Source organism: Pleurodeles waltl, chromosome 10 (assembly GCF_031143425.1).
Source record: "Pleurodeles waltl isolate 20211129_DDA chromosome 10, aPleWal1.hap1.20221129, whole genome shotgun sequence".
Lineage (NCBI taxonomy): Eukaryota > Metazoa > Chordata > Amphibia > Caudata > Salamandridae > Pleurodeles > Pleurodeles waltl.
The window spans coordinates 1,004,523,050-1,004,545,284 of record NC_090449.1 but is presented as its reverse complement, the minus strand read 5'-3'; the positions used below and the strand labels follow the sequence as shown (position 1 = coordinate 1,004,545,284).

The 22,235-nt window shown below is 41.6% G+C and overlaps 1 protein-coding gene across 2 annotated transcripts in view; it reads right to left on the bottom strand.

Annotated features, from left to right (window-relative positions):
* CLCN5 (chloride voltage-gated channel 5) overlaps nucleotides 1–21,557 on the bottom strand; it is a 214,621-nt gene extending 193,064 nt beyond the window's left edge. The window contains exons 1-3 of one of the 2 annotated variants that reach the window (XM_069211866.1): nucleotides 21,404–21,534; nucleotides 20,800–20,961; nucleotides 17,655–17,871 (exon numbers count right to left, since the gene is read on the bottom strand). The gene's annotated coding sequence lies outside the window, so the exon portion shown is untranslated. Of the gene's footprint in view, nucleotides 1–17,654; nucleotides 17,872–20,799; nucleotides 20,962–21,403 lie in introns of both variants that reach the window. The other variant, XM_069211865.1, reaches the window with a different exon arrangement.
* Nucleotides 21,558–22,235: the final 678 nt, after the last annotated feature.

Genomic DNA, 22,235 nt, shown 5'->3' with positions numbered 1-22,235 from the left:
TGTTAGTAGTAAATAATTTGTTTCCAGACATCTAACCCAGGCCTGACATTACTGAAGTGGAAAGATGCAAAAAAAAAATGATGCATGAAAAAAAAAAAAAAAAAAAAAAAAGTACCAGCTCAACCTTACAAATTACAATGATTAACTTTTTTGGGGGGGGGGGGGGGGGGGGGAAGAGGAGAAGGGGGAGGGACTGGGATATCTGCGAAGCTCGGTTGAGACACACTGGTGTAGGGAGATTTCATTATGTAGAGGCTGTGTTTCCAAGATAGTTTAAAAACACTGATGCTTGACCACAGACTCAAGACTCAAAAATAGGAGTTAATGCGTAGAACTGCTGAGGAAATCGTTGACTTGGCTATAGGTTTCTTTGGCCACTCTCCACACACCATCTTGCACTGGTTTTCTAAGAGTCTGCCTTTGCTAATCACAAATTTTGCCATCACGAGTGGCACCAACAATGGAAGAGGTCAATTGTTTTTTGAGAAAAAAATAAATATAGATTAGGTAAGCATACTCCGCCAGTAAACCTCATTTCCTGGCAGTAGTCCTCGAAAATATATCACATGACCAATAAAATCAAGCAACAAATAGAATTCTGCAAGGTTTCCTTCTAGTCTCTAGTCTAAGCAGGGGACCAGAGGACTACACTTCATTCAGTATCTCAGGAAAAAAAAAAAAAAAAATTATTGAAGCACATCTGTAGCTTTAAGGTTGAACATCATGCTTATATTTCAGACTACGTATCACCAGTGAATAATTAGGCACTTGATCAAGAGCACACTATACCCTCAAGACCAATCGTTCCCGAACACAGCTCTCAGTAGGAGAAAATACACAGCTTTTCCTTGAAACAAGCCCTCTAGTGCAAGGGGCTCTCCAGGTTACCCTCTTTCTACAGGTTACTCTAACAGGCGCCATCTTTAAATCCTAGACAGTACAAGCCGCACTGTTCAACTGCTTAAATACATTTTTGCTCATAACACAAAAAAGTACTTTAACATTAAACAGCTGAAGGGATTGTAAGTGGGAATGCTGTCCGGATGATATCAATCTTTTGCTCCTCCACATAGCAAAAGATGTAATTCTGCCACATCATCGCTTATTTTAAGTAACTAGGCTTACTATCAAACCAAATCACGTCGCCAGAACTGAACCCTTAAAGTTAAAAATCTAAGAAACTGCATCCCAGGACTGGTCGCTCAGGGAATCCATGCATCCTCATTAGGGATCGGTTTGACATGAAGTTGTCTTATGTTGCACGATTACTGTAAAGGCACTTGCTTGTCGTGCAATTTCTAACTGTACTGTAAACTAAACGTGTACTCAATTGTGTCCCACTTCAGTTAGTAATAAAATCTTCAGGGTCTTTATTTACATTTCATTTTCAAAGTGAACTTTTAATTATTTATAAGAGGCAATCCATGCATTCATGTTTTGGGGACACTCTTCACTCTTCATCGGGTAACTCGGTTTAACCAATTAATTAAACCTTGCATTGTCGTGTCTTCCTGTGAATTTGGGTGTTACCCGGTATTGGGGCGCTGCACTCTGCATGTAGGGAGCGGCCACAGGGCAGCTTCCTGGTTGCAATCTGGTTTTAAACTTGCTGTTTGATCAAATTCTGCATCCTGGGAGTGCCGCAAAGAGACATTTTTTTTAAATGCTGAATATTTTTCACTATTGCACATCGTATGTATTTAAGGTTTTATTTATTATTTACTATTGTGTATTGGTCTCATCTTTTGGTTACAGAGCGTGTTATTATTTTGTAAGGTTTTTAAGGATATTTTTTCTTTTTCACTATGCAATGGTTTTAAGTAACTATGCTAATAGAAAAAAACTTCACCTTCAGTATTGGTCAGAGATCCCTGTTTTCCACCCCATGGTCTGCTATGACCACAATGGTGATAGGTTCGAAATTCAATGGGTCCACTCAACCTTTCATCCAGCTGAGGTCGATCAAATAAGTACAACTGAGCTAGATAACAATATACATATTATATGTCAATAGCACCAAGAAACATCCTTGTGTTTGAGCTTATGCCCTACAAGTATGGCTGTCATGTTTTATGTTACTTCCATATCTGCTTTGACATGTCAATATTACCAAGATTCTGTGGAATATTCAGTCTCACATTGAACACTGCAATTAACTATATACTGGAATCTCCACTTCAGTGTCAAGTGCTAATTTTCAAAGAGAGATTATACTATGTAATCCTACCAAAGTGGCATAACGGAACGTTTAGACTACATATGGTTCAAGAAGCCTTTCTTTCAGACTAGACTTACATAAGTCTATTAGATACGGTTGTGCATCTGTGAAGTGGGCTACAGTTCACAGCTGAATGTACATCAACCAACATTCAAGTCGTCCTCTGGAGAAACCCGGGCAGATCTCAAAGACGTAATAAATATCCAAGGTTTCTGCATGGACCTCAGTATTGTTGCCCAGATTTTCCAAATCTCTTGCTGCAAGGCTATTAAAATGTGGTCTTAGGAGCTACATTGGGAAATTCCCTTCCATGAAATATACAATTTCATTTTCTGAAGGTCTGTAAACTTCAACCAAAGATGATCTAGCCATTCAGGAGCCATCTCTGCTGGCATACAACCAAGAACACTAATGTATACAAAACAAAGGAAAAACAATCTTCAAGAAAGAAAGGTAAAAAAAAATCAGATACTTGATGGGCAATTCCTCAGCTGCCACTGGAGAGGGTGAAAGAGGGTGCTTTTCAAACAACTGATATATTAGTTCTACAAACCAATACCTTTTTGACAACCAACACTTTACACGTTTTCTTTAGCATCAGAGAATGAAAATGCATCACTCATTTCTATCTTAAAATCCTCACATTGAAAATCTAAACACCATCACCTTTTGAAATGATTTAGGAGGGTTCTCATTGTGGCTTCACATTTCCATAGTCTGTTAGTTCAATTTTATGGTCACAATTAAGTCCTCTTTTCCTTGCATCTTCTTTTTTGCCTCACTATCATAATCCCATAGTTGGCTCACATTCAAGTGACCAAATTACTATTTTGTCCTTCCCATGTATCAATGTAAAGTGCTCTGTTGGCCATCGGTCTGCTACATACTATGAGCCATATGGAAATAAAAGGACTAGATAGAATTTTCTGTAAGATTTAGCAGTGCTGCTGGATGTGGTGGAATCTGCAAGACTCAATGGGCCTGTTTTTAGGGTCGAGCCTGCGTCACATGCGCTTGCGTTTCAATAAGCGAGACGCTTTAGGAATTAGAAAGGGCTCGGAGCCCCGTCAGGACAGTTTTTCATTGGTTCGTGGGCTTGCCTGTTAGAATCTGCTTGATTTCATTAGTGGAAGGCACGCATACGTCATGCCTTTTCCGGTGGTTAGCCCTCCTCGAGTGCATCGACCAAGTACAGAAAACATACGAGGCTCGCTGTTTTCCATCTGGTTTGTGGACTACTTTTTATCTATTTTCGAAGCGCGATCTCGCTTGGCAGAAGTCGAGCACTTTGCATAATATCGACCCTGTTACACAGTTAATTGCACTTTTTCCGGTTATGTACATAATTGCACTTTTGCCGATAGGTTTCATTACGAGTGAAAAGTCCTGTTAGGAGTTTACAACGCTATTAGCTTTAACACGAGCAAACGCGAGACCTGTTGCATGGCAAATGCTTGTTTTCTTTGTTTTGAATAATCGGGCACAAACGTCTACTGAAGGGCAGGGAGAAATAGTATTTAAAAAACACTCTGATAGATACCCACAGATTGCTGCTGCACCTTTAATGCACCCACCACTTCCGGCAACTATATTTTCTAAATTTTTCTTTGCTTTTTCAATTTCTATATTAATTTAAGAGTATCACAGTCCCCCTCAGTTGCAAAAGGGGTAATGTGATCTAGATCATGTGGAATAAAATGCGACGAAGCCCTGGGACAAACATGCTCCTGCTTCTTCTACCCGTTATATCTTTTCTGACCTGTGGACTACTCGTCAGAGTTACAGGGACCGGAAGTCCCTCCGTTTCAAGTGATCCTTTTGTTATCCATCTTCCAGATCCCGATAAAGAACAACGTGTATGTGCTTCTTTCTGACACACAAAGTCTAATTTTAACATTTTTCTAATTACATCTGGTGAACGTTAGGTATAAGTGCTGTATTTAAAAAGCATAAACAAAGGAAGAGTAAAGGATCAATTAAAGCAATGCTCATACTCAAATGGTTTTGCGCTAACACTCACTGCATCACCGTTTTATGGTAATTTCCACCATTTGTTCTTTAAGTAAATAAGCCATTTAGGTATAATTATTGTTTCATTGTTATTATGGATAACTGGTCTTTTTGATAGGACTATACCCCAGGTTCCTAGAGATTCCCAAGTTTCCCCTTGGTCTTGGATACTAAAAGAGCTTCATAGTACTATACTATACTATACTATTAGAATACTTTTTCTTTAGGCGTAAAGGTGGAAGAATTGGCCAGTTTAGTAAAGTCTTATCTGCTCATTTGTAGTGTATTCAATTCCAGACTAAGGGGGTTTCCTTAACAATCCCAAACTTTGGGCCACATCAATGTACTTTCAATGCACTTATTGCCACCTCAGAGCTGATTTTCCTCGCTGCCAGCTCAGAACTGTTCTGCTTCACTGCCAGCTCAGAGCCACATCGCTGCCAGCAGAGAAGCGCTTTGCGTCTCCAGCTCAGAGCCGCTTCGCTGCCAGCTCAGAGCCGCTTTGCTGCCAGCTCAGAGCCGCTTTGCTTCGCTGCCAGCACAATGTTTCTTACTTTCCACAAGGAAGGAGGTTTGCTTTTAGTGCAGGTGTGTCTATTACCTGGCTTGATCACAGGGACTAGGGAGATACGTTTTTATACTTTTGCTTAATGGCTTACTGCTGGAATCAAGTCTCACAATTCAGGAGGCAAAGGCAAATCTGTAAGCTAAACTTGAAGTCTCTGAGGGTGAAACCAGTTCTTGAAATCTTGAGCAACTCATCAGCGGTGTCCAACACACAGTGGGATGTTGGAAAACGATCCAGACCTGTCCGACTGAGAGGCACATGGCCTGTGGTCACTTGATAGGCAAGATCATTGCTTCTTTCAGATCATTCACACAAGGAAGAAAAAGTATAGGAAGTTTTTCTGATATTAAGAAGGTGTATCATAACCACATTTAACCCTCCAAGAACTATAGCAGTGGAAGCAGGGATGGGTAGAGAATCACTATGTTAGTGCCAGGTTAGGTTTACATTCACCACACTGTAAAAAAATAATAGCTTCTAATGATTGTATTAGGGGTAGGAGAGTGACTGTGCTTGTTCAACTTCACATTCATCACACTGTAACAAGATCTGAGGAGTGCGGCAGAAGGGAGGCTTAGGAAATCGATTTAACTCCCCTTTTAGGTCTACCTTCATCATACTAACAAGTAACAACATCCGAGGCCTGTTGCAGGGGTAGGGAATCATTGTGATTCAGATTCAACATACCATGTAACAAGTAACATCTGAGGACCGTGGCAAAGGCAGGAGACCACTGTGTTGTATGGCTCGATCACTTCCCTCCATCACACTGTCTTCGATTTGCCCAACAAACGTTGTGATAGAGGTTGCAAGCTTCAAGCCTTGGTTTTTTGGTTGGGGGGGGGGGGGGCATGGAGGGAGAATCTGGAGCTCTGAGAAGCGGGTGGAATATGCAAAGACTGGCCCAGAACTTTGCAGTGAAGAGGGGCCAGTCTGGGCGGGAGGGCCATAGTTGAGCTGGTTGGTTGTCAGTTGCCGCCAACAGCAGCCATTAACTTCCATTCACTACGTCCCCTGAGCATTGACCTGTTCATTAGGTCAGTGATGCTGCCTTTTGGGCTCTCTGGATCCTCCTGGTGCTGGAGGCCATACTCAAGCAGATTGAATTCTGAAGGCTTATTTCCCAGTATCATTCCCATTGCGACACAGACAAAGGCCGTCCTGCGGTGTCAGATCTTTCCCAAAACAACTGCGTTGTTGACCTTGGTATGACTAGGACGACCACATTGTATGAAAAAAGTGCCTGCCCGCTTATCCTTTTTTCTTTACAGTCATTAAAAATCTTCATAGTAGAAGCTATAACGATTTTAGGTATGTGTTTGCATGTGATAAGCCTTACATTGTTTTAACGGCGTAAAATGTGGCAACGCACAAACCCTATGTACCTGGTCATGCCTTTTGGCTAGGTGTGAGCTTTACAAATAGCTCACTTATAAACACTTTGTAAACTGCTTGTACGCAGTTGTAATTATTTTTATGTGAAGCACTCAGATATCCTTTTCAGTTTTGTTTGTGCTGTATACAATTGCAACTATATAAAGAAAAAAAGTCACACTAAGAGAGAAGATCTGGGCACTGTATTAAGGGAAGGGAATCACTATGTTGGCGTAGGTTTATGTTTATATTCATCACATCATGTAACAAGTAACAACATCTGAGGGCTGTACCAGCAGAGGGCGGGGTGATCCTTGTCAGGGCCTGTTCATGTTTACATTCATCACACTGTATTGAGATCTGTCAACTTGTTGCAATCAAAAACAACAAGCTGGAAAAAGGAAAGCAAACATTTATTTTATATTATTCAAAACAATACTTCTAATCAAAACCTCAAGCACAGGTTAACATGAAAGGCAGAAGAGCAAAGAGTACAAACATATGCATCGTTCTACGTTTACACATGGCCTATAGAGAGGGACCTCAGTTCACTCCTGTGCTAGACACACTGGAGGTGCTAACACAATGAAAAGAAGAAACTTACTCTGAACTTCAGGATCAAGGGAGGCAATACGAGAACTGTAAGAGAAGCAACAGAGTGACTTTCACGAGATGTCGCAATTGAACCCCAAGGAAACTCTGGGGTTACAATAATATGACAGAAGGCCTTCAAAGGTAATCCCACAGGAAATAATGTGAATTCGTATGAACGGACTACCCATGTCAGCTCCCTAGTTATATACCGAGAGGGAAATGCCAAGCTGGAGAATTCTCGGCTGGCATCTTGAACACAAGATAGGCAAGAGACATTTACAGAAGACACGTTCCTTGAGGGTATTATCAATTACTTGTCATTGTGTAGGTTGACACAGACTTGTTGGGTAAACATAAGTTGAAACGATGGTGCACCTAGCCCAAAGTGCCTATCATCAGAAGTTTTTACAGTTAACTCAAATTATTGGTTGGACTTCAGGCGTATGCTTTTTAATAACTGCTGCTCAAACAGCATGGGCCCAGAGTCATGGCAAGGGTCAATTCTTCACTCCATCCACAAGGAAGGCAGCAAGAGTGATCCAGCAAAACTGTATATTAATTTCCTTTTTTGGTGTAGATTCCAAGCACTAATCCAGTTTATTGCTAGAAGAGCTGCGCACCTGACAATTCAGCATAAAATTCCATGTTCCAAACTGGATTTACGCCTAAAAGGTCAATTAACGATCACCACTTATCCTAGGAAAACAATGTCTCATCCCTAACATTTGCCTTCTTGAAACAATCCAGGAATCTTGTAGGTCCATCTAGAACACCACTTTTAAAAGTGTAAAGAACAAATGTTTCCCCACACAAAGCTATGGCTGGAGACATTTCCAGGGCATGAACAGTCGGTTCAACAAAACAAACTAACCTCTACAGATCCATCTTCCGTCAGCTCCAATCGACAAGTCAGAAGCAAATATGCAGGAAATCCAACTTCACAGATCACTATCCCAAGGTGCCTTTATCCTCAGATCCATGTCTAAACTAAAACATACTGATCATAAATCAATCAAAAGGCACCCACATGCATGTTTTTGAAACTTGGACCTACAACTTCTAAATGCCTTAACACACAGCAGTGGATTTTCTGTTACAACAGAACACGAAACAGCTGTGGGACCTCTCGTCAATGTTTTAAAACACGTTGATTTCAGAACAGAAAATATAGCAACAGGCCAGGCAGCAATACGTTTTTGTCAAATTACAGCTCAATCTGGATTTCGCAATAACAGTAGGAATATAAAATACAATATTGTTGCCTCCAATCTGGATTATTTAATCTGGGAGAGGACTCGCATTCATGGACATAAAAAGATATTGTGCCCATTGTCGTTTCTGTTCCTCCTAACAGGAATCTTTACCCCAGGTTATGTGTTACTGCCCAGATTGCTTTAAACGAGTGCTGTTTAAATATTTGAACTTGTAAGGGCATAACTAGTACCCGTCTCAGCTGTTCAGATGGGGACCTATTAACTGGTTTTGGCAAACTGAGGCGTCTCATAGTGAACAGCCTGGAATACTTGTAAGACCCAAGTCTCACGAGCCAGCTACGCTTACTAGCTTCTGTTGTTTTTGCTGAGAACAACTATGCACTTTGTGTATAATTGCCATGCCATTTGAAATGTTGTATATGTTGATTTGGTTTCAATTACCCATCAATAAATGAATCATTCTCCATAGGTCCGCAGTAAACACCTTTCAGAGGAGCCTCCCAAGTTCATGTGGATTCCCTTTTTGCCTGTGAGAGTCTGAGGGAAACTGAGCTCCAGGGTGTGGTTCATGAAGGATGCTGGAAGAATTAACCGGGACAGGACAAACCTACGAGAGCAAAGGGGTAAATCAAACTTAGGAGAATGCAGCCAACTAGCAAAACGAAAGCCATGAAAGTTTTGTGTGTATGTGTGGAGACGAAATAGCTACTGCATGCAAGTTTAAAATAAGCAGTAACATCGCAAATCGTAATGCAATATTAAAGTGCATATGTAGATGGTATTTCTATAGTGCGAACCTAGCCAACAGGAGCCACGTCTTGCACTTATTTTGATAGGTAACTGGCAAAGTTATCTTCCAAAAGGGACTGTGCCTATTGTGCCATTGTACCCATTATGCATTAGCAGCATAAACACTGTCCAGTCCCTGGCTGACAGCCGGCGGGGTAGGCATAACATTTTACCAAACTCAATATTACGCATTGCATCGACTTCCTTGAGGAAAGCAGAAAGGACCTGCCAGGTTTTGAACCTGTCAACATAAGCTAAACCACAGATTACTGACGTGGCTGCATTAGTCCACTGGGCACAAGGTAAGCTTTGCAGATAATTTGCAGGCATGCAGCAAGGGTGGCGTTAATACACTATAGTCTAGGGAAGACTTAACATAATGGGGAGTCAAGATGTGCAGGTTGGGGGATGTTCTGTTAGTTTCCACCGGGCAGCAGCAAAACAGATCCATACCCCACTGAGTCCACAATGCCCACCATATCAATGGTTAGAAGAAGCAGAAGAGAATGCTTCTACTCTGGAACAGGCAAAGTCACCCTGACCAATGCAGTCACCACTTGTGCAACAATCACTTTTAAAGACTCAATATTTCTGAGCTGGAGTAGCAAAAACAACCATGCCAGACACCCACATCCTAATAATTTCAACTGCCCTTCAACACTGTTCACCTTGGGGAGGAAGATCCTGTACAAGTCAATCTCTCTATGAACTTTAGATAAAGTAACAGAGTCAACAGCATTCTAAACATATCACTAAAGGGGTTATCTGAGTCTTATGGTGTGATGCAACAGCCCAAAGAGTACTTAGAGATAAAACTAATTAGCAGACTGTGCGCTATACCAATGTCAATAACAGAAGACTTACGATAGTTGGCTTATCTCTACTCTGGAGTAACAATATATTGGTGACAGAGGAGGGTCAGTCACACAAAAAAAAAAAAAAGAAGAAGACCTAAATCCAAAATGTGACTTCTTTGTGATAGGCTCAGGACAGGACCAGATTCACAGGGATAGGCGATGTTCAGCAGCAAGGAATTGCTAAATGGACAGATGTTCTGCCACTATTTGGTAAGAGCCTGCATGCACATCTTTGTGATATTCTCCCCGCCAATCATGAAAAACAAGTACTCAGTGCCCGACAAATATGTGGCACAGCTCAGCCAATCAAACTGACAGAAACATTCAGTGATTGGTTAAATTTCCATGTATGTACCATGTCTTTGTGCACAGAAAATCCGATGTAAATAAAGCAGCCCGCAGAGTGGAATTCTCTATGTCTTACAATCAGGCAGGCAAAACATTTTCCCTGCTCCGTGCAGCAATGATCATTGCACATAGGACACCAAACAAAGCAACACACGTCCATCAGGATTTCAGGTTATGGTCCAAAAGGACAGCATTTTAACAGAAAAAAAGGATGTGATTTCACCCCCCCCAATTTGGTTACATTTAGTATTGAGATTAGGCAGGTTGCCTTTAAAGAGCCATCCGATTAAGTATGCCACATCAAGTCTCAAAACCAAAGCAGAAATCATAAAACAAAGGGGCATTCTACAATGCTTACTGTTGACAATTGTTAGTGATCCAGACCTGGGAGAAGGGAATTATCTTTTTATCTTCAATGGATGGCCCCTTTAAATAAAGTAGGCCAGACTCACAAATACCTGCACACCCAAATTAATCTTGGGTGTGCAAATAATTCCGTTTGAGATGGTGGGTTTGTGAACACTAAAATTCCAATTTCCAAATGTTCAGTTTAGAGGAGTACTTGTGAGAGTCCAAAGTAGGTCTTACTTGCACAAGCAGGTGAATACTCTCATACTTAGGGCGTTGTGAGTAGCACACAACACTTACTTGGAAAACCTCACAAATGTATTCCTGCTAAAGGCAGAATTAGGCAGGTGTGCGTGATGTGAAATGAAATTAACACCTGCAAATGTAATGACGATATAGGGGGATAGTTTCTCCAAGGTAAAATATATCCTTTATGGAGACACAAAGTGCTTTAATTTTCCATAAGGAGATCTTTTCACCTAGTGGAAATTCAAAATTTACAATTTTTGTGCTGGGATAGTTGTAGTTTTACAGGACCATAGGTTACATTTTCTGCTTTCTTTAAAAGTGTTTTCTATTATAAAAATGAAGAGATTAAGTGTTATCAATAATATTAAAAGTGCAAGCATGAAGCAGTTTCAATTCAGTTGAGGGACATCTACTGTGTCCCAGTTTACATGTAGGAATCAACTGAGTAAATAAGAGCTATAATGCAAACAGTAAAAGGTATTGCTCGTATCAAGATTGTTTTAATGTTATACGAGAGAAGGCAGGGAGAAACAGAGGTTTGTTATAACAAAAAAGGTCTAGAGCACCTTTTTCACAGCATCTTCTTACTATGTAGCCATTTACCAAAGATTAACACCCCTCAAATTGGTGTACAAGCAGAAAATCAGTATGCAAATATTTAACTTTGAAACACCCATGCTTCAGTGTCAACAGCGCCCAATGAAAGTCCAGAAGAACGCCATAATCTGAGGAAAGGCTAGATCAAAGCATTATACAATGCACTTGGCCTCAATTTAAAAAATAAAAAAAAACGCCTTTTCAGTCAATGGGGAGTTTAGGCACTTCATAAATAATAAATCACACATCGTTGCACATCAATTCATCCACCCACTCACAAATAAACATGCATGCACATATTCAGACATGCTAATTAAATTAAAAGACCCAAGGGTAAAAACAAATAGAAGAATGTTGGTGTGTAAGACTGGCATGCGTATGCTTGCAATAAAAAATAAAGAGTTAACAAAATTAGCACAGAAGTTGGCAACCATCTTTGAGTGGTATTGTGCATTTTGAATCATTACTTTATAGTTCCAACATGGCCACCACATTGAGAAGCAATGGGCCAACCATAGTGGAATGGTAAAACGATGACACTACGTACAACACCCTTTCTAGATGGATGTTTAGTAAACATCACGCTGTGTATCTTTCTTGGTTTTGTGCATAGTGTATCATTGCTGTGCAGATATGAGATGGCCGACATGTTGCTTCTAAACGTTCTGGCCAACTTAGAACAACGATACAGTATAGCAAACATTGTTCCAAAAAAAAAAAAAAAAAAAAGAAGGAGTTTGGAAATGCTGTGCAGGCACAGTGCTGATGAAATTAGCTAAAAGCAAGTGGCCCATCAGCACTGTGTGGAGAGCTGCCTGGCACTATTATTATAAAAAATAAATACAGATAAAAAAATTTAAAAACCCACAGAAAATAAATAAAATGGGACCTATAAAGGGAGAAAACGGAGAACTAAAGCACAGGCATTGGAGGCACATACCCATTTTCAGGCAGATGTGTATGTGATCAAGGAAAACAAATCCTATTGTTCACAGGGCAAGAGAGCCAGTGTCTGAAGTGGGCTAACCAGGGATGTGGAATTCCTATCGCCCGAAGCCCGGGACATCTTGTTTGGGGTCAAGGGCAACAAGTTTTTATGTTTACTTTGTCCTTGGGACAAGTAGGCCCAACCCTCTGCAGCACAAACCCTTTGGCTGACTGTTTACAGAGAGTGGAACTCTCTGCAGTTGAGGTAATGTGTTTCCAAAAGATAATGCTGTTCGAACTTGTATTTATGGTTCATTATTTGAAATCCTTCATTATTAGGGTGAGTGCTGTAAATAAATGTTTTAAGGTCACACTTCACTACTGATGTTGGTTCCAGTACAAAAAAAAAAAAAAAAAACGTGTATACACGTTTGAAAAGTTTAGGCTATGAGGCTAAGTATAATGCTCCCAGAATGCTCTCTGATTAGATGCAAATGAAGTGTCATTTAGTAAAATGTGTTGGTGCATGCTAGTATTTCCCAAAAAGATTTCTAATGGAAAATCAGTGTAACCATTTTCAACACGATTATGGCAAGCATGAAAATAAACAAACACTGACAAAGCCAACTGATCTGACATATTTTTATAAGTCTTTTAGTTTCATCAATGCGTTTCTTGTTTTGACATGGCTTTTGTAACACTTTATTGTTGTGGGAGCTATCAGGCCCTCAACACTGTAACAAACGTTGGCAAAAAAAAAAAACGTTTTTGAACTCTAAAAGCACACGTTGCCACCAGTGGCATAACAAAGGCCCTGCAGCCGCCCTCCTGGGGGCCCCTTCAGCACAGCACCTGGCCTGAGTGAGTCTGGAGAGGGGGCTCCTCCATGTTCTTTGCAAAGGGGCACCCTCCAGTTTCGTTACGTCAATGATTGCCACTGTAGTTCCTGACACTGAACAAAACTACTTTGTGTGCCAATATGCTCCTTGTGGAAGAGCAGAATGCGATCGCTCACAGTAAAGCCAGCCGAAAGAGAGAGAAATAGAAGTTTAATAAAAACAAAATGTTTTGTTAACACCAGACCTAATTAGGGACCAAGACCCACATGTAGGCAGCTTTTTGCATGTCGCAAACAGCGACTTTCGCTGTCTGCGGCGTGCAAAAAGCACATTGCGATGCACAAACCCAGTTTTGCCATTCGGTAACCTGGTTACCGAATCGCAAAACGGGTTTGCGACTCGCAATTAGGAAGGGGTGTTCCCTTCCTAATTGCGACTCGCAGTGCAATGTAGGATTGTTTTGTGACCGCGCAGTTTTCACCCATTTCAAATGGGTGCTAACACTTTCGCTAAAGGGAAGGGGTCCCCATGGGACCCCTTCCCCATTGTGAATGTCACTGTAAACATTTTTCAGAGCAGGCAGTGGTCCTGCGGAACACTGCCTGCTCTAAAAAATGAACCGAAAACGTTTCATTTTTCGTTTTTGTAATGCATCTCGTTTTCCTTTAAGGAAAACGGACTGCATTACAAAAAAAAAAAGAAAAAACAGCTTTATTAAAAAGCAGTCACAGACATGTTGGTCTGCTGTCTCCATTCGCAAGGGGGTCGCAAATTGCGACCCACCTCATGATTATTCATGAGGTGGGCATTTGCGAAGCCCTTGCGAATCACAGATGGTGCCATCCTACATTCGGATTTGCAACTCGCAAATTGCGAGTCTCTCTGACTCGTAATTTGCGGGTCGCAAATCTGAACCTACTGACATGTGGCCCCAAATTCTTAAAGAAAGTCACAAAAGTGCACCCATGGTATATGTCGTACCCCTATAAAATATTTGTGAACTTTATTTTAGCATGGGTAAATACGATGTGTAGATTTGCTCATGTGAAAATCTATTGAGCATTTGCAAGTTCATTTTCCCTCCAGCCACTTTCTTCCCAACCCTGGAAGAAGTTCTAAGGAGTAAATGTCCAACCTTTCTTATTATGGGAAAATATTAGAGAGAAGCTGGTGAAAATCTTTAAAACATGCAGGTTAGTAGGTTTGCAGACTCAAATGCATTTCAGCCCTGGAACTATTGCTTACTGCTTCCTCCAGCCCCAGTATGCAGATCTGCAGAAAGGTGGAAAAATAAGGAAATTGCTACAGTAGGGTTTGAAACTGCAAGTATTCAAGCCCTACTAAGGTAGTAGCCCTGGCATAATCAGAGAGGCTATTATGAGAGCTCTTACATAATGAGATTGCTGCCATAATTTGTCGCCACACTACATGGCACCAAAGGGACAAGTAGATCTTTTTACAGGACAAGTAGATTTGAGAAGCAACCTGTCCCCTGGACAAGTAGATATTTTAATAAATTCCACACCCCTGGGGCTAACCCACGGCCACATGCTGTACGCAGGCATGGGTGTAAGCAGAAAGTGAATGTCACTTGACAAGAACTGGGCCTGAAGAGGGCTGGCCCAAAGTCCTACAACATATTTAAATATGTTTACGCTTTTATCTTATTTTTTTTGTAATGGTTACAAGCGACTGGCAAACCACTAAAGAGGTTGTAGCGGAGACACACGTGGGTGGAACATAAAAATCTCTCAATACTTCTTCCTGAAGCTCTTTCTCTGGTGATGACAAAGTCTGGCAACAGCTGCACAGTCAGCCCACAAAAAAGGAGCTGTTACTTCTCAAAAACGCTCAACATTTTAAGATGCGTTTTACCGGAGGTAAGGCTTGTAAATAAGTTTGTCGTAGTTGAGATGTTCAGAGCAATAACGATTAACCAGCGCCAGCTATCAAAGTACCAATGTTGAAATCTGCATAGGATTGTGCACCTAAAGACTGTGCTCATCAAAACTTTCCAGCAAAGGACCATCTCATGACCGTTCTTCTGCAGCCTCAATGTATAGGTCTTTTGCCTTGCTTTCTCCGCTATACTAAAAGCATGAAGTGCCACCTCCCTGCTTTCTTTAGGCCTGGTCAACATCAGCTTTAACGTGCCACATGTTATAAGAGCATAAAACATACAAACTATATTCAGCAGGTACAGATAGAAAATACAGAATCATAATTCAATTCCTAAATTATGGTTTTACATTACATTATTCGTCAAGAACCAACTGATAAAGATAACTGGCTTCTACAGCCCAACTGTATTAATGTTGTTAAACAACATTGCAAAATGCTAATATATGTGCCACTATATCCGGTTTACATATGTTAAAGCATCCATCAGGGATTGTGCCTTTTTTTTGTATTTTTTTTTGGCTAGGAAAACACGACTTTATCTGTTTCACAGTATTAAAGTAATGAGAAAATCATCAATTAAAATACATTCATAGAGGAGCTTTGAGTAAGCCCTCTTCATCCATTGGTCTACTGTTATTCACATTTCTCTTCGGCCCATTACAGCATCAAGCAAGTGGCAATGAGTCAGTCCCCTACAGCCACTGGGCCTACGGCATTATGAGTGATAGAATTTTCCTGACCACGTGCACATCTGCCTAAATGAAGTGCAATTCAGTCTCCAGAGGCGATGGGCTGATAAACTTTAATCTGCCATTGATTTTTTTTTTTTTTTATTCTCCATCCTCTTTTTTCTCCATTTTAGCCATCATAGATTGTTTATACTACGGATTTATGTTACAGTAATCCAAATCCAATTGGGATTTTCCTTTGCCCCAATAACATTTATATTTTAAAATACTGTACAAACCTGCCTGCTATTCAGCACCACGGTCACTCTGGCAAAAGTATGCATGGTTAAAACTTGCAGTGCAGGTGTATGGTCATCACATTTAGGCGGCAGGTTTTCGTTTTCCCCCCTCTATACTTGTGTGGCATATGTTTGACATGAATACAAAAACAAACAACTACCCATCAAACAGCTTACCAAAGAAAGACCGCTTGGCTTTGCCAGGTCTTATTCTTTGTAGGGGCAATCATTGCAATATGGGCTTTTGAACTGAGGCATTCTGATGATCTATGAACTCTAATGTCATTTTAATGTTAATGTTATGGTAATTACATTTCTAAAGCACAACCGTGCCCCAAAAGGTATCCTGGTACTGACGTAATAGCCAAATAGCAACATCAAAATGTCAATAAACAACTATGCTATATAGAGCAACATTTTCAGTGATTTCCTAAAAGACAGCAAATCGTGCACCCTGAGCAAAGAAAGGGGGCTTAAATTCCAAAGAGAGGCCCTCAAACAGAAAATGATCCAACCCCTAGTCTCAGGCTGGTGTGCAACACAGATATTTTATTTTACTTAAAAAAACAAAAACAAAAACAAAGGTGGTTTACCATTGACCACAAATAGGGACTTGAAGCTAATCCTCTTGGTATCAGGCAACTAGAGTAGAGTGTTCAGTGCTGCTGAGGCCAATGTCATGTGGGGCCCATTGCAGTTCAAATCTGGCTGCCACATTCGGAATCTGATAGCCATTTTAGGAGCCCTGTAGGTGAACCAAGCGATACAGAGTTGTAGTAGCCACAGGGGCTTACAATAGTTGTCTGTGCCATCAGATGCAAGCTCTTAAATCCCACCAGCCACCCACTGGAGCATCATCAGTTTCAGGATTGGCCATCCAGATCATTCATTACGGCATTACGGGAAATGCTCAACCCTTAGCTTTTTGTAAACATGTATTCTTAGTTTTTATACAAGACACGTGATTTCGAAAGCATTGTGCCTCTTGGGCATGTAGATATTTTATAAAATTCCAAGCCCCTGTAAACAGCACGCCCAGAAGAAAAAGGTCAAAATGGACCAAGCTGACAAGGTTCCCAAGGAACACTCTAATCCATTAACAATTACTTTTCACGGATCTAGAACATCACATAAATAACGAGGAAGGAAACTGTAGCCTCAGAAAGCAGGATTAATCCACGTAGAAGAGCCATGAACTTTGTTTTGTCAGTGGATAAAAATACAGGCAATGGTTACATTGATTGTAGCATCCTAGTGTGTCTGTAGTGTTAGTATGTATTGCTAAGAGGGCACAAACATGGATCAAGAACAGAGCAAAAGGTGAAGGTGGAACTTGCACTAATGAATACAATCAAACTAGGATGCCTGAAGCAATACAACTAAATGAAACACATTTGATCGTGCTCAAATAAAAATCTTTTACTTTGAATTGAAAAAATAATGTAGACTGATGCAAACATAAAGTCCATGCACTGGTACTTATTGAGAAATACATTAATAGCTGAATGGAGGATCCTTTATCAACATACACTTGATGAGATGGACACACCAAACATCTAACTGGCTCATCCAGACCTCCACGTTCTTTTCGCATGCAAAAACATGGGATGAGGTAAAATCTGATCGCTATCAGATAGCCTGGGTGCAATGAGCATTCAGCAAAGTTATGGATATCAGCATGAATCACTCTCATACGAGCCACATACGATCTGTTCATCAAACAGAATTATCTACATGGATATTCGTCAGATATGAAGTTCTTTACACAAGCAATCCATGTGTTTTAATCATCAAGGATAAGTGTGCCCAAACGCGGTGCTTGTGATGGTGTTAAAGTGAAAGATTTGACTGACCTTCTGAACAAGGAGGGAGGTATCACTGTTGGTGGCAGGACCTCAAGAGCCGCCACTAGGAAAGCATTGACAGCCCTGCAGGAGCATCAGGAGCCATCACTGATGGGTCAAGATTTCAGAAGAATAAACCGGAAAAGCAAAGTCTCTAACTAAGGAACATCATAAACTTGTATTGACAGGATCTTCGCAGCTACCACTGGACGCACAGGAACAAAACCTAAGGAAGATAAGAAATTGTCACTGGCAGGAACAGGAGCGCATGCATGACCTCCACCGAGCGAAAGTTAAAACAAGGTAAGCGACAAATAAAATTTTGTATAGTCCTACTGAGCCTAACACGCACGCTCACACACTGCCTCTAGCACATCACCATCAACCACGCACTTGTTAATCCAATCAGGATACAACAATCTCCACCCCTCCCCCCCATCTCGGCCTCCAATGCAGAACACAAAGTACTTCCTTCCACGCACACTGCCTCTGCTCTCCTTCTGCAAGTACACCCTGAAACCACCAATGTTTTGGAGACAGACAAACCCAAACTTGTTTGCCAATTTTTTTAGTGGGCCTCCAGCCACTGTATATATCTGCCTAACAACTCCACCTGGCTAATAACCAGCAACGACATATACTATTTAAACTGCTTTGGGGATAGAACTGATGTCATCAGGAAACAATACTGCTGTTATATGCCTCATAGCAACAAAAAATAGCAAAGGTATGATGTACCACTCTAGGCCAGTGGTTCTTAACCGTTTGACTTCGGTGGACCCCACTTAAATCACTGATAGAACCCGGCGACCCCCAGCGAATCATTATTGGAATCTGGGGACCCACACTGAGTCATTGCTGGAAGCTGGGTGACTCCGGCCTAAGAATTTTCGATGAACTGCGAAAAACATACACAAAAATACTGAAACAATCATTCAGCAAACAAAATACACAAATTATGAAATATTTTATTTAAAGCAAAAACAAACATTAAAAAGTTGAAATTTTAATGGGAAGGTTGGAGCTTTTCTGAACTCAATCGAGGCCACTCATCACCCATACTATATATACACACTTGCACTGCTCCCACAAATGAATCCGAGGATACACAATTTTTACACTGTAATTTTACATGTTGCTTTTTTATTTACACTTTATCAAGGTGCACATATGATTTAAATTTCTAAGCTGGCAGACCCCCTGCTTAGGCTTTGCGGTCCTCCAGGGGTCCCTGAACCACAGCTCGACCACAACAGAAGACAGAATACACGCGCTCACCAAAATATAAGTCAGGGCAGACCAGAAACTAATTTGTGAAAGATTTTGCGGTCCCAAATAATAAAGAAACAAAAGCGCATAGGAAGTTACGAACTGAAGTCTAATGGTCATGGGTTTTATTTTCATGTAGCTGTTAGACTATTCATAACCAGAACTACGATGTGCATAACTGAAAAAACACAAATGTTGCATCTTAAAACTGTGTTATATAGAGAGAACATAAATGCATTCCATATAGATGCTGTACGAGGCATTATCGCATCTACACAGATCTTGGGACATCGCTAGACAACTGGATAGAATCCCAGCTGGGTCACTTAAACCTTTCATCAGTTCATAACTTCAGCATGGGTGAATTGACTATAAAGACTGCTCGTTATATAGAGTGCTATAAAATGGCAGAAACAGTTGTACCAAGCCCACATTATTATAGAGGTGTCACGCGAAAAGTCAAATGTTTCAGTAGAGATGAAAGTTACAACAGGCAAAAACTAACCAATCTTAAAAAAATTGCTGACGTCCCGAGTCTCACCAGTCAATGTACCGAAAAATAAAAAAAATATATAAAAGACTCGGTGGCAAATATAGAAACTCTTCTGAACAATATACGTGTCTTGTGGCATGCCAGGTAATTTTAAGAATAAAGTGCTTGGTAAAACGCCATTTTTTGCCTTTTCAAAGCATCAGTATTGATGTACTTCAGTTTCTTTGAGATGTGTTTAGTCTTGTAGTCTATAATCCCTTACATTCATAATTTACCATTAAAAACTATGTACTATATTAATACCTGTGATTACGGGTAGATAGGTACTGCAAAGTATGGAGCTCTCATGTCCGAAAATGTGTTACTTCCATGTTTGTTAGTGGGTGTGTGTTTAATAAATATTATATATTTCTGTCAAAAGTGTATGGCTTCTCATAAGGACCACACACAACATACTTGTTCGGTTTGCACCTGTAAACGTGATATGCATTTGTTTCTGTGAACGCACATTTATAGGTAGAAGTATACATTCATTGGTGCGATTTTGCACTTACGTATTTATTTCATGTGCAAGTATCACAACCCCCACCCTACCCACCTATACTCTGCAGGAATGCCCAATGCTCAGCATGAAGCTATGACTGTGTGAAAAAAAAGGCTTTCAGGCAACCACTTGGCTAATGGGTATTGTCAATTATAATAAATTTGAAAGGGAGAAAAACAACATCCAAATAAACCAACACTACCAGAGATATGTAACATTCACAGACCTGTCCAAGTTCGATGTTTCTTAGTGTATACAACACTAGCATCGCATCCCACTTCACAAAATGCCGCGATAACTTTTGCCCAGCCACCACAGCACGCATTTTCATGCTCAATTATACTTCTTCGCGGCCGCCCCTCCCTGAACAGAAACCTGTAACCTGGCCCAGTGGCCTCCTTCAGCGTCCCTGTGCTTTCGTTCCTGCACTCCTGGCGGCATGCCCTGGCCACTGGGATCTCACCTTCATGTCCTCATAGCCTCTTCCGTCTGTACCCTTAACCCCCCCCCCCCCCCCACAGACACACACACAAACTCGCATACTACCCTTCGCTATACCCAGCGAAGCGCGAATTCCCCCCATATTTAGTGCCCTGTCAGCACACACAGCATCTCCCTAATCCCACCAGCAGTAGCCCCTGCATCCCATGGTGCATGCTCTCCTGCATGCCTTACTGCAACGTACTCTGATTTCCCTTGCTGTCCCTGCTTCTTCTGCAGTACTTTTCCGTTTACAGGGCTATCACGCTGCTCTTACTACACAGCCGACTGATTCATTTACTGCACAGCCTTACAATCTGAACAGAAAAATAGTACTGTTTCTATCACCACAGTGTCCCCGTGCCTACCTCAATCACCGTAGAGTGGGCACCTGGATTCTTCTGGTTTGGGATAGTTTCCAGGGCTGGTCTTTAAACCCACAAATTATGGACTCAATGGAAGCGATCCAAGACTACAACACCCAGAATGCACCCGGTCATTCAATTTAAAGTACAGGGCTGAAAGGTAAGCTGGTAAAGAGGAGAAAAGTGGTCATCATGCCTGCTATCCATGCTGTACATCAACACATTTGTGCTTTACTACAAAATACCCGCTTCTGTGATCAGGCTACTCACAGCTCCCAAGTTTCCCAGGTTCATGCGGGATGTGCTGCTCCACTGCAGGTCTTTCACTATGAATTCTGGGACTTGTAGTCTTCTTTTATATTGTAATAAACAAGACTACAAGTCCCAGAATTAACACAAAATCCCTGGACGGTCGCAGCGCACCGCGCATTGACCTAGCAAACATGACAGGGCTGGACACTGGTCCCCCAGCCGCACATCAGGTCTCCAGCCACTTTATACATCAGACTTGCGACCACTCTCTCCTGACCTGGCGCTGCTCCCTGCCCCCTCTGGCTAAGGCCGGTGGGCACCCTGTCCCTTCGCCCTGGCCTCGCCGTCCCCTCACCTGGCTCGCTTCCTGCAGCTCCCAGGGCGCTGCGACTGTCAGACCGGCCGCCACCAACTGCCCGCGGCTCCTGACAACGCACCTCTGCGCCTCAGCCCCACCAGCCTGACGGCCAGTGACTGGTTCCGATTAGAGGAACGACCCTTAGCGACGCCAGCTGCGGGACGGCACGTGATAAGAGCGTCACGTCCTAGTTTTGTAGCGCGTGTCATGCTGCGGAGGCTGACGTCACGTAGCTTGTGCTCTGGCTTATTTCAGTTCTGTTTGGGATCCTTTCTCTTTGTGCCAAGTAACACAGTTTGTACGACTTTCGTCGATTCCCGGTCTCTGCCCACGCGACCAGCTGTGTTACTGACCTTGCGGTGCCTGTCACGACCAAAGCAGCGAGACTAGCTTTGCTGAAGAAATCACTGAAATCAGATGAGTGGGCGGGGTCTGGGGGATACGAGGTGACCTCACGGTTTTAAGTTAAGAAAAACAGTTCCTCTACTTTTTGTGAAAAGACGACCAGCACGGTTGATGATGACACTGTAATGGAAGCTTAAAACCAAAATGTACGTATTCACAGTGCTTTCTGTCACAGACTAGGACCTCGTAGCACTACACAAACACACCACTACACTCCACTGTACCAACCGGGGTGCAGTTCTGGGGCTTTCTGGTTACAGACACAGAACTCTGCTGTGCATTACCTAACGAGGTTTCATAAACTATGATAGTGCATTTCCCATTGATTAACTTAATTTGCTTGTATTCCTCATTTAAGCTGTACGTTATTTTTTAATCTAATTACCTGAAGGTAAAACACCAAAAAAAGGTACAGGATGTTTAG